Genomic DNA, 11708 nt, shown 5'->3' on the forward strand with positions numbered 1-11708 from the left:
GAAGGGACTAGTCCTGTATATTGATTTCCTTTACTCAGACACCTATCTCCAGTGGTGATCAGCTATTTAAAGGAAAGAACTCAGAAATCTCAGTTGGCTCTCAAAGCCCTCATAAATCCACAAACGGCTTCCCTGCCCTCTCCTTCCACAGCAAACCTAATCCACTTTTTCTGTCTTATTGACACACCCTCCGTTACAGTGACACATTTCTCTTTACAATGCCTAGTCCTATTCTCCTCAATCGCTGAATTCATTCCCCACTCTAAGAATTTGCTCAGACTATTTCCTCACCAAGAGAACCTTTCTCTCTCTTTTCCAACCATCCGAATTCTGTTACCTTCTCTAATTCTAGCTTTGTCCCACACCTGTGACTACATCAGCCCAACTGATCTGTTTCTTCTTTGAATGTGTATGCATTCCTTGTGTATACCACCAATTTTGGCCTTTTATGCTCTTCTTGACTATTCTGTTCTTGAAGCTCTCTGTTGGATCCTAAGATTTCTCCTTCTACCTCTGTAGATGTTCCATTTCTGTCTCTTTTCCACTCTCTTTCCTCCTCAGATTCATCCCTCCCTTGCCTGGAGGTCATGGACAAACATCTGTCATCATCTACATTCTTTTCTCCTCTTGTTACTCTTTTTTTCCTTAGATTTTATCTAGGAATGACTTACTTGTCATGTCTATGGAAGGTAGATGTCTCTAGCCCTGACCACTCTCTGGGAGATACTAGTACTAGTCACCAAATATTTTCATCACTTTTCCCACTCACACAGTAGACTTATATTTCCCTACTCCTTTGACTGAACTCATCATGGTCAATGAAATGGAAGTGATCTGTGTCACTTCCAAGCAAAAGCTTTAAGAATCCATGCACAATTTCTCACGGTCACTTTCCTTTTAGCGCAGTGATGGCATGTTTTAGTTATCTATTGCAGTACAGTAAACCACTCCAAATCTCAGTGACTTAAAACCATTTTATTATCTCCAATGTTTTTGTGCATTGAATGGTCTCTTGGGCAGTTGCCTCATCTTTGGGGTCTCTCGTGCGGTTCTAGCCCAGTATTGCCTGGGGCTGGAGTAACTTGGAGGCTTCACTAGGATGCTAGAATGGCTGAGCCTTCTTCCTAGTGTTATCCCAGGGCCTCACTTCACATGGATTCTCCTGTACAGTAGCCTGCTTCTTACACGGTGGCTCAGGACTCTCAAAAGTGCAAAAGCAAAAGCTTCCAGGTCTTGGGCATGGAAATGACACATTCTGTTGGTTACAGCAGTCACAGGGCCAGCTCACTTTCAAGGGGAGGGGACCTCTAGCTCTTGATGAGAACTGGGGAGAAGAGTGACGAAGAATTTGTGGCCCTCTTTACCATACCAAGAGTGTTTCATGTGGTGGCTGCTTCCATTAGCTAGGGTCTTAGAGTCAGAGCAAAGTGGGAAAGAGACTTTGGCTAGCACATGTGATGGTATGAATGAGAAATACTTTTATGCAATCTAAGTCACTGAGATATTTAGGGTTGTTTGGTCGTAAATAAAGCCTAATGTATACTCACACAAAAATTAGTACCAGATGCAAGGCACTGCTGTAACAAAAACATAAAATACATTGCATTGATATATGTGGGTATGTTAAAATGTTAGTGGTTGTTAGGCAGCAACCGGCTCTGATTCATTTATTAATCTTCCAGCAAATCTTGCTCAGGAATGTAAGAGTAATAAATATTTCTCCAATAAGAGAGACCGTTTCTTATAATTCTGTTTTGTTTCTTTATTTTAGAAAAAAACACTTCTTTGCCATATCAGACGTTTCTTGAAGTATGGAGGGTGTGCCTGTAACATAATACTGGATACTCTATTCCAGAGCAACTAGCTTGGCGTGTACGGCCCACCTTCTTCCTCTCCCCTTTCTAATGGGAGTCAGGCCACTCACAGAAAGTGCCCTTTCTGCCGCTGCCGCTGCCACGGGAGGCCTGCGATGAGCTTAACACATAACAAGACAGGGCCTCTGGGGGAAGGTTTCAGTTTTAGGAGCTAAGTTCACTGCCAGGGAGTGACAAAACCTGTTGTTTGAACTTTAATTCACAAGAGCAAGAGAGTTCAATGTTGGCCATTACAATTTTGGACTTTAACACGACGTTGGCATTGATTACTTGGGGCTATAATTAGGAACATGATAATTTACTGTCTGAACTTTTTCTTTCTCTCTGGAAAATTTATATTGGGAAGGGTCATAATCAAATTGAGGCCATCTTTTTGGATCTTAATTTCTAGAGTATGTTTTCATTTGATCTTCTTTTAGAACTTCTGATTATATTGAATAAGGTAGTGGGACATAATTTGAGATGGCTGTCAGACAAGTTGTAAATTATAGCCTTGGGTTCAGAATAACATTGGAGCTGATTTAATTGATGTATTGTTCTGACCTATTCAGGGCATTCTGGGAAGAAAATCTACCTTACCAGTGGCCCCAGGAAATCCCACAAAAGCAGTGAAATCAATACTGGAGAAATGGCCTTACGAAGATGGGAGCAGGACTCCCCTAACTGACTGTTGATTTCTTACCCAAGAGGGATAAGCATATCCCAAGTTGATCTCAGTGAGTAAGCCAAAAGGGTTAAGGTAATGGTCTGCATACATTTTGCTAACATCCCTCCCTAAAATAATTTGTAAGTTGACGTGTAAAATTCTTTTCCTTAGTTGCAAATGATATGATTTCTGGTATAATATGAATATTTTCAAATAAAAAGGGCTATGTCACTTAAAATGCATTTAATGAAATTAAATCCCATAGAAACTGAATACTCATCATCATTGTTTGTTATGGAAATTGTACATTATTCTTTTTTCCCTTTGAATTTGTATTTTCATCTACTTTCCCATATAAATTTTAAAAATATGTTTTATGCTCAAATGTATTTTACTGCTTACCTTATCATTCTTTTCTGCAAAAAAATGTATTTATAATTTTAAAAATTTCCTATGAGCTAAAGGTTCTAAATGTCAAAAATTTTTGGATTGAGTTATTGCAATTATTAGTACATAGTGGCTCATAACTTCACTACAAATTTTTATAATTAATTCTTAAAGAGAACTAAAATTTTATTGGAAATATGCCTCTGAATTAAATGGATTGAGCTCCCCCCGCCCCAATTAGTTCATGAATCTATAGGTGAATGTAATTTTTTGATAGGCGACAGAATAGTAAAACAGTTGGAGGACTATTAGGTGCCTAGCTTACAAAAGATGAATACATGATTATTATTAAATGCTTTATTTACAGTAGAAGACTATATATCTAAATCTAAGTTTTTCACATAAAAGATAGGGATGAATAATGAGGTAAAAAAGTGGTTAACAGGTGACAAGGAGCAGAAGTGTTTGGGTAAAATGAATACAGATTTACTGTATTTAGTAATGTTTAGGCAAAAATTAAGGAAAATATTTTCTCCCATGAGTCTGAATAATTATTCAAGAAAATATAAAACACTAACCAAACTCTGATGTATGTTCCTTTTACTTGTAACATTTATCTGTCAGAAGGAAATTTGGAATTTTTAAATTCCCTTTTCCTTGAGATCTTCTGAAATTTGCAACTGAGACACAGGAGAATGAGGTTTTACAATTCTTTTTTATTACTGAGCTAGTGTGCCTTCTAGCTGACTCGTATTCCCCAGAATGTTTTCTATAAATATTCCATATTTGAATTATGAGATAGATACAAGGAGGATGAAACCTTGCTGTGGGGTTTGTTACCCGGATGAAGTAGGGTTCAACCTCCTTCAGCATTTCCCATTATCTCAGCAGTATTCTTTGACATCATCAGGGAATGGAAGAAGAAGTGGTGTTGGATAAACATGATCATAACTTCTGCTACCCCACTCTGAACCCCGACACAGACCAAAATACCTACTTTCTAGCACCATGATTTTCTTTTAACAGAAATATGTTAAGGAAAGCCAGGAAATCCTGTATGCTTACCATGCCTTGATTAAATTAAACATCGATATCAATATTCCTTTGTATAGTGTCTTAGAAGATTGTTGCACATGGGAACAATCTGCCGTAGTAAGATCTGGGATGGCTGAGAGGATGTCTGTCTTTTCTAAATGGGAAAAGAATGATTTTTAAAGGCAGTTGGAAAAATGAAATTGTTGTGACATCTCAGTCATATTTCAGCAGCTCAATTTTAGGAAAGAGTAGTTGAAAATTGAATAGATGGAATTTATTTCCTTAAAATTATCTGTGCCTGTGTTCTTCTCGGAAAGGACTTGTAGACTCCCTCAATAGATTTGTTCCAGTTTGAGGACTCCAAGGTTAAAAGAATAAAATTAGATGGAGAATGTGATATAGCTGCAGGGGTTCTATTGACATTCCTGCATCTTGGGTCATCCCTTTCTTTTCCCCATCAGGTAAAGTGCTGGATGGTGAGAAACTGGGTAAGACAACTCACCGTTGGGCAGTCCTGCTCTTGGTGCCAGACTGCTGGTAAGGAATCATGCCTTCTGGTCTGCTCCTTTATGTTGCAGATGTGACAGGGGAAGGTGTTTGAAGTGGGTGGAGGGAGTCTTGGTTGTCCTGCTCTGCCAGTCAGCCACTCAGTGTGTCTGCCTATGCCAGAGTTCAGTGCTGGGATGCCCCTTGGTGCCACCTTGTCTCAGCATCAGCTTTATCAGGAAGAGTGGGAGCTCTCAGCTCTCTACTCTTCTGCCTATTTTTCAGTTGGTTCACAACTTGGTAGGAAGAGGGGTGTAGTTTATTGAGTCTCTTAATCCTTAACAAGTGCTGTGCATATTAGCACAGCAAATACTGTGAATATTCTTAAGTTCTTTTAAGTCATGAAATTATATTCAACTCTACTTGCTTTGTCCTAATAATATTTTGTATATATTTTGTAGATTAATGCATAGTAATAAGTACAGTTTGTTTTCAAAATGTTATTTTCTGAGGGACTATCACTGGACAATATATATATAAAAAATACCGCAAGAGTTGAGTTGAGTAGAAAGTAATTGCTCTATATCCTTAAACAGTTCTTCAAGACACACTATCTCCAGAGTTTTACAGAATGTGAATGAATACAAGAAGGGGTTGACTACGGAAATCAGGCTTGCCATTCTGTTTCTTCCTATGCTATAAGTTACCTGGCCTGCTAAGCCTTGGTTTTAACATTCATAAAACAATAATATAAAATATGGCCATCATATGTAAAAATAAGTCAACAATATAAAGCAAAATAAAGAAGTGACAGTTGTAATAGAAGCTCTAGGCCTATACATTTCTAAGAGTTCAAGGAAATGGTACTTTTTAATGGGACACAAACCTATGTTTTGTAAGCACTTGGGTCTTTAGAAAATGAACTGCTTTTTAGATAGCCAAAACAACAACAACAACAACAAAAAAAAAAACCCTGAAGCTTAAAGCTTTAGTTTCACACAGAATAAACTATTCTTGAATCCTCTACAAGAAGTTGGCATGGATAATTCAAGTATTGTAACACACTAGGAGAAAGTTTGACTGGCTTTGACTTTGTCATGGTTACTGAAAAGGAGTTCTCCAACAAAACACTGATATTTAGCAGCAAGCAGGTGCGGATATTTCCTGTGAGAACTGAAAGGTCACAACTTTGATTTTTTTTTTTCTCTTGCCTCCAATATCCAATCTAACATCAACTACTATTGACCCTACCTCCAAAATATGATAACAGGTCTGACCCATCACTTTCACAATGTCTATGGCTGCCATCCTTGTGCAAACCATCAGTGGCTCTGCTTTGGACTACGACAGTAGCCTCTTGTATGGCCTGTCGGTTTCCAGTGCTGCTTTCCTAGAGTTCATTCTGTCATTAGCCATTTAACAATATAAGTGAGACTCTATCACTTCCCTATCTATACCTCACTAATGTCTTTCCTTTGCAACAAGAGTGAAATCCAAACTCCTCCTCATGGCCTGTATAATCTATTCTATGCTGACCTCTGATCACTCTCAAATCACCTCCCTCGCTCATCATGCTTCAGCCATATTGATTTTTTATCTTTGTTTGAGTACTCCAAGCTCTTTCTACCTAAGAGATGTTCCATTTGGTCTTTTCTAGGCCTGGAATTCTCTGCCCCCAGATTTTATCATGGCTGACTCATTCTCATTATTTAAGTCTCAGCTCAAATGTCCACCCCTCAGAGAAGCCTTATCCTGACCATTGTCTAAAGAGTTCTCAGAAACTCTTCCCTAACTTTAATCTTTCCCTGTCCTCCCTAATTTTCTCCTCAGCATTTAGCACTACCTGAAATTACCTTATTTTTACATGTGTATTATCTGTCCTCCTGCTAACCCTCAGTGGAATGTGATTCCATGATGGTAGGGCTCATCTGTCTTATTCCCCGCTACATCCTCAAAGGTTAGAAGGAAGGTTGCCTTTCAGTGGGCGGCTATTAAGTATTTGCTGAATGAATCAAGGTTCAGATGTTGCCAGGAAAGGTCTCCTGTAGTCATTTGCCGTGGTTCAGAGCTGTGTCCCTTCATTGTGAGTTTTCAGACATGTGCTCAGACATGTGCTTTTGCCAGCACACGGAAGTTTTCTTTCTCCAGGGCAGAACTTACATTAACCAAGATACAAGATTGACATATAAAATCCCTATGCCAATTTATTAGTTTCCAGTGAGCAATGTAACTGTCACATGGACCCCACTTCTACTGATATGATCACTGCTGTAGGTTTTCTGCCTATGGGCTGACATACATAGGGCAGGGAATTACATCAGAAACTTTTCGGGAAAACATGGAATATAAGAAAGGGAAATTAGTTAGATGGCTTGTGTAGTTAAGGAGATTCATTCATTTAACAGATACTTATAGATCTCTGTGTTTTGTGTTCTGTGTTAGGTACTGAAGAATCAACAAGGAATGATATTAAGCACCAGTACTTAGGTAGTCTAGTTGGGGAGGCAGACCACAAATTGACAATTACAATTCCATGTCAAAAGTACTCTTTTTAGGTTGATGCCAGGGTGATATGGAGAGACTCAGGAGGGAAACTGAGCATTGGGGGTTTGCAGTGAGCTTTCCAGGAGGTGGGGGCAGAAGGGGAGAGGTTAGCTGAGCTCTGAGGAGTTAGGCAGGAAGAAAAAGGAGAGGCATGGGAGCAGGGTATTGCTGGCAGAGGCTGCAGCCTGAGCAAAGCCCAGAAGCTGGACAGAGCAGAGCTTTCCAAGAACCCCCAGCAGTTCAGTGTGGCTGCAGTGAAGGGTTTGAGTTTAGCGTGGGGTGTGGTGAGAAGGCTGCGGATAAGACTCATGGACTCAAGTTTGGACTTTATCCCTGTAAAGTGGAACAGGGAGCCAATGAAAGCTTTTGTTTTGATGGAGAGGCAGAGTTCACCTTTAAGATTGCCAGAGTACAGCCGAGACTGTGCATTCCTTTCCTGCACAGAATTTTCCACAGACATGTGGATAAAGTCCACACTCCTTTCCCTTGAACACACAACCCTTCCTTTACCACCTCCAGCCTCATATCTGCCTCTCTCCATTGTGTGCTCTGTGCTCCAGGCCAAGCACAGTTCTCAGTTCCCAGATTCACTCCCCAGTTTTTAATTATCCTGTGTGTCCCCCACTCTTGCTATCAGCCTCACCCATCCGACTGCTGAAAAAAAAATTTATTGCATTGTGTTTCCAAACTACAAAAGTAATCCCATGTTCTTTGCAAGAAGCCAAACAGCACAGAGAGGCACAAAGAAAAAGTTAAAACTTTCTCTTTTCCTCTCACCACCACCCACACATACACACAGCAGTGTGCTTTAAAATATATATGCTTTTAACTAAAATAGATCTATGCTATACAATGTGGACAGTTCTCCCCTTTTTTCCCCCACCCCCCAACAGTATCATGCACATCACTTCAGTATCTGCTGGATGCCAGGCACTATGCTTAGCTCATTTATCCCACAACTACCATGTAAGGTAGGTCTGTTAGCCCCAGTGGGTGGATGACGAATTGAGATGTGAAAAATTTGACCAAGGTCACACAGCTGGTGATTGTGGGAGCAGCAGCTTGAACTTGGGCAACGTGGCTCTCAAGTCCACAGTGCTAGCCACTGTCTTTTACTATCTGCCAAATAATGCTGTTTCTTTTCTTTTTAATGACTGCACAATACCTGTATGGATATACACACTGTATTCAGTCAGTCTCCTGTTGATGAATGTTGAGGGTTTTTTTGTTTGTTAGTTTTTTGTTTGCCACTTCTTAAAATACCTCAATAGGTAGTCCTCCATAACAGGATTAGAGATCAGAGGGCACACTTTATTATATATATCCAAATTATATTCCAAGGATTATGTAATAGTCTTACACCCCCAAGAAACATGGGACAGTATCTCTTTCCCTATACCTTCACCAGTCTTATGAAACTGATATTTTTAGTTGTATTTTTTTTTCTTTTGGCACTGTGGTTGGTAAAAACAGTGTACCTTTGATTTAATTTGCATGTTTCCTGGCTATAGGTGAGATTGAGAATTTTTCTGTATGTTTTTGAGATATTTGCATTTCCGGTTCCATGATTTGTCTATGCATTTCCTCTCCTGTCCATTTTTTCTGTTGGGTTGTTGTCATTGACCATTTTTTTTTTAGGGTGGGGAGGGTGTTTATAGTAGTAGTAGTATTAATCCCTTTTATGACATCTATTCAAATATTCATTCACTTTTTGTTTTTTTTTAAGGGATCCTTTACCTTATAGAAATGTTTAATTTTTATGTGGTGAATCTCTTGCTCTTTCCCTTCATGGCTTTTGGGCTTCCTGAAATTGACAGGTTCTAGACATCTCTCTTCATTAAAGATTGGCCAGCAGACCACGGCTCTCAATCAAGGGGACCTGATAATTTGTTCTCAGACTTTTTCCTTTGCTGCTACTTCCCAGGCTCCTTCTGAGGGATCTGTTCTTTCTGTGTATTATTACATGCAAGCAAAGCCCTTCTGGCTTGGGAGTCATTTGTCACTTATAAGTTTGTCTGCATGGCTTTGTTCTGATTTGCTATGTGTTAGTTTTCTATTTTTCTCTCCTGGTTTTAAGAAACATTCACCATGGTGTCTTCTATTTTATATTTTGAGTTTTGGGTCCTCTTTAGCCTTTGAGTTCTGAAGCTTTTTAGAGGCAGTTTACAGGGACAATATACCCTGCATGCGAAAACTGTGGCTAGTGAAGTAAATTGGCACTGGGGATGCCGTGGGCTTGAAAGTGAGTTTGACTCTGTCTTTGATGGTGTCTCATCCTGAAGAGGTTGTTACAAGCCTCAGGGCCCTTTTCCATAAGATGGAAGTGATAGGAATACAGCGCTGAGGCCACTTTTTGACAGTGCCAGAGAGACCTCTCACAGTTCATTTAGATATTTCTTCCATTTTGGTCACCTTTCAGAAATATTGTAATGAGGTCAGGTCTCCCCGAATTACTTTGGTGCTCCTTTTGGGGACACAAACTCTCATCATTTGCTGTCAGCCCATAAAAGAGGGATAAACTTGTTTTGGCTTTAAAGACTAGAATCTCTGGAATGAAGCGCCCATATTTCATTATTTAAAAGAGAAACATTTAAACTCTTAGTGGAAATTAAATTTGAGTTCATTTTACTCAAACCATGGCTTAGGACCAAGGATCCGAGATAGAGCCTGCGTGGGCAGGGGTGGACACAAGGGAGAAGAGTATGGCCTGCATTTTGGTGGGTTTCAAAATGTGTACAGAATTTGGTCCAAGTCTTCATTAATGGGCTCATAAGAAAGAAAGCTGGAAGGGACCTAGGGTCACCAACCAGGCCTGTCCCCGGCCTTCATGCTGGTGATCACAGTAACAATTAGTGACGGCATTTGTTAGTGTTCCTAAGTGGTAACTAGTGCTGGGGGGCCGGGGGCTGAGTTGTGGGGCTGAGAAACTAAACAGGAGAGTGGATCTCAGGGAACTTACACCTGACCCTGGGTCAGGATATGCGTTCCTCTGCCTCCCACCTCCACATATGAGGCAGCACAGACCTGCTCCTAACCTGTACCCAGTCAACGAGGGGAAGAGGATCACACCAGCTCCTTGCTCAGAAGGCCGCTGTCTGTCAAGCTCAGGCCTTCATGGATTCAGACTTTGTGCGGGAATTCAACTCAGCTACGTATTTGGATGCTATGTATAAGATACTGGATGGGCTGGTGTGTGTGTATGTATGAGAGAGAGAGAGAGAGAGAGAGAGAGAGAGAGGGAGGGAGGGAGGGAGGGAGGGAAGTGGGGGAGAGTGGAGAAGGGGGTGAGAAAGTCAGGCAGGGTTCTTGCCCTGAAGTAGCAGAGGCTGCTAACTCAGAAATGCCTCGGAGAACAGGCACATTTAGTCAGGGGGCTTCACACGTGTAGGAGAAACAATCCAGGGAGTGTGACAAGTGACACGGAGACTATCACTGAGATGGGAGGTATGGCTGTGGCCAATGGGAGTGTCGTCCCTTTGAACAGGAGCAGCCCAGGCAGTGATCTAGCCGGTGGTTCTCAAAGTGTGGTCCCCGGGCCAGCGGCCCCCAGATGGCCTGGACACTGGGTAGAATGCGATTTCCAGCCCCATTCCAGACCTCCTGCATCAGAAACCCTGGGGTGGGGTTCTGCAGCCTGTGTTTCAATCTGTCCCTGTGATTCTGGTGCTCCCTAAAGGGAGTGTTGCCTTATGGGAATTTGGACCCAGTGTTGCTAGATCTTTTGATTTTTCAAGAGAAGCTAGAAAACTAAATTTGTATGGAAATCAACTGATTTTTAAGTATAAAAAACTGAAGACAATATATGTAACTCTTTTTGGCGGTGGTGGTTGGAGGTACCCTGTGTAAGCCAAAGTGTAGGCCAGGGAGGACGTCTGTGGGCCGGGGGTCTCCAGGCACCCAGTTTCATCTTACAATAGAGTCATCAAATACTTTGTTGACAGTCGAATAATTGAAAGTACTGTGGGTCTAGGGGAATGACTCCCACTGTGTGTGTGTGGGGCGGGGCAGGGTGAGAGCGGGCGAGGCTTTAGAATCCAGCAGGAGGGGGCTTTTAAAAGCTGCACATATGCTGAGACTCCCAGGCCCAGCGCTTCCCTGCTTCCCACCGTGGTGAAAGTCACAGAGCTTCCGTTGGGGGTGCAACAAAGGAGAAGAGAAGCCCTGTCACAGGGCTGTAGCACTCAGTCAAGTTGTTCATAAACTGTTTTCACACCTGTCCTTTCAAGTTGTTACAACCTTGTGCAACAGGTATGACAGGTATTGTCCCCATTTAGAGCTGCTGAAATAGGTTAAATGATTTGCCTAAGGTCACAAAGCTTGTAAGGGGTAAACATGTGGCTAGATACCTAATCCTACAATTTCTAAACTAGTTTTTCTCTCACATGTAATTTTGTGTATTTATGTGTATTTGGTTATCCATCCCATCACCAATTCTTGAGAGGATCTGTGGTGGCTCACTTCACTGGAACTGGTGACTGGTTTTTGCCATGTTCTCTGACCAAACCCCAGCTGGTCCCCTCCCTGGCTTGCTGTGCAGCCTGGGACCCCAGATCTTCTTCCTTTTGCCTCCTGTGAATCCTGTAAACCTGTCACCCATTTTGGGACTTTTTTCCATCACCAGGTCTGTTCCTAGGCTCTGTCTGTTTGCAGGGTTCTAGGTTTCCCTGTTCTGGCTTGTCTTGCCACCCACAAAGCCCCATGGGGCCACTCTGAGTCACGAGCTGTCTCCAGTACAG

The sequence above is a fragment of the Rhinolophus hipposideros genome, assembly GCF_964194185.1.
Source record: "Rhinolophus hipposideros genome assembly, chromosome: 16".
In the NCBI taxonomy this organism is placed as follows: domain Eukaryota; kingdom Metazoa; phylum Chordata; class Mammalia; order Chiroptera; family Rhinolophidae; genus Rhinolophus; species Rhinolophus hipposideros.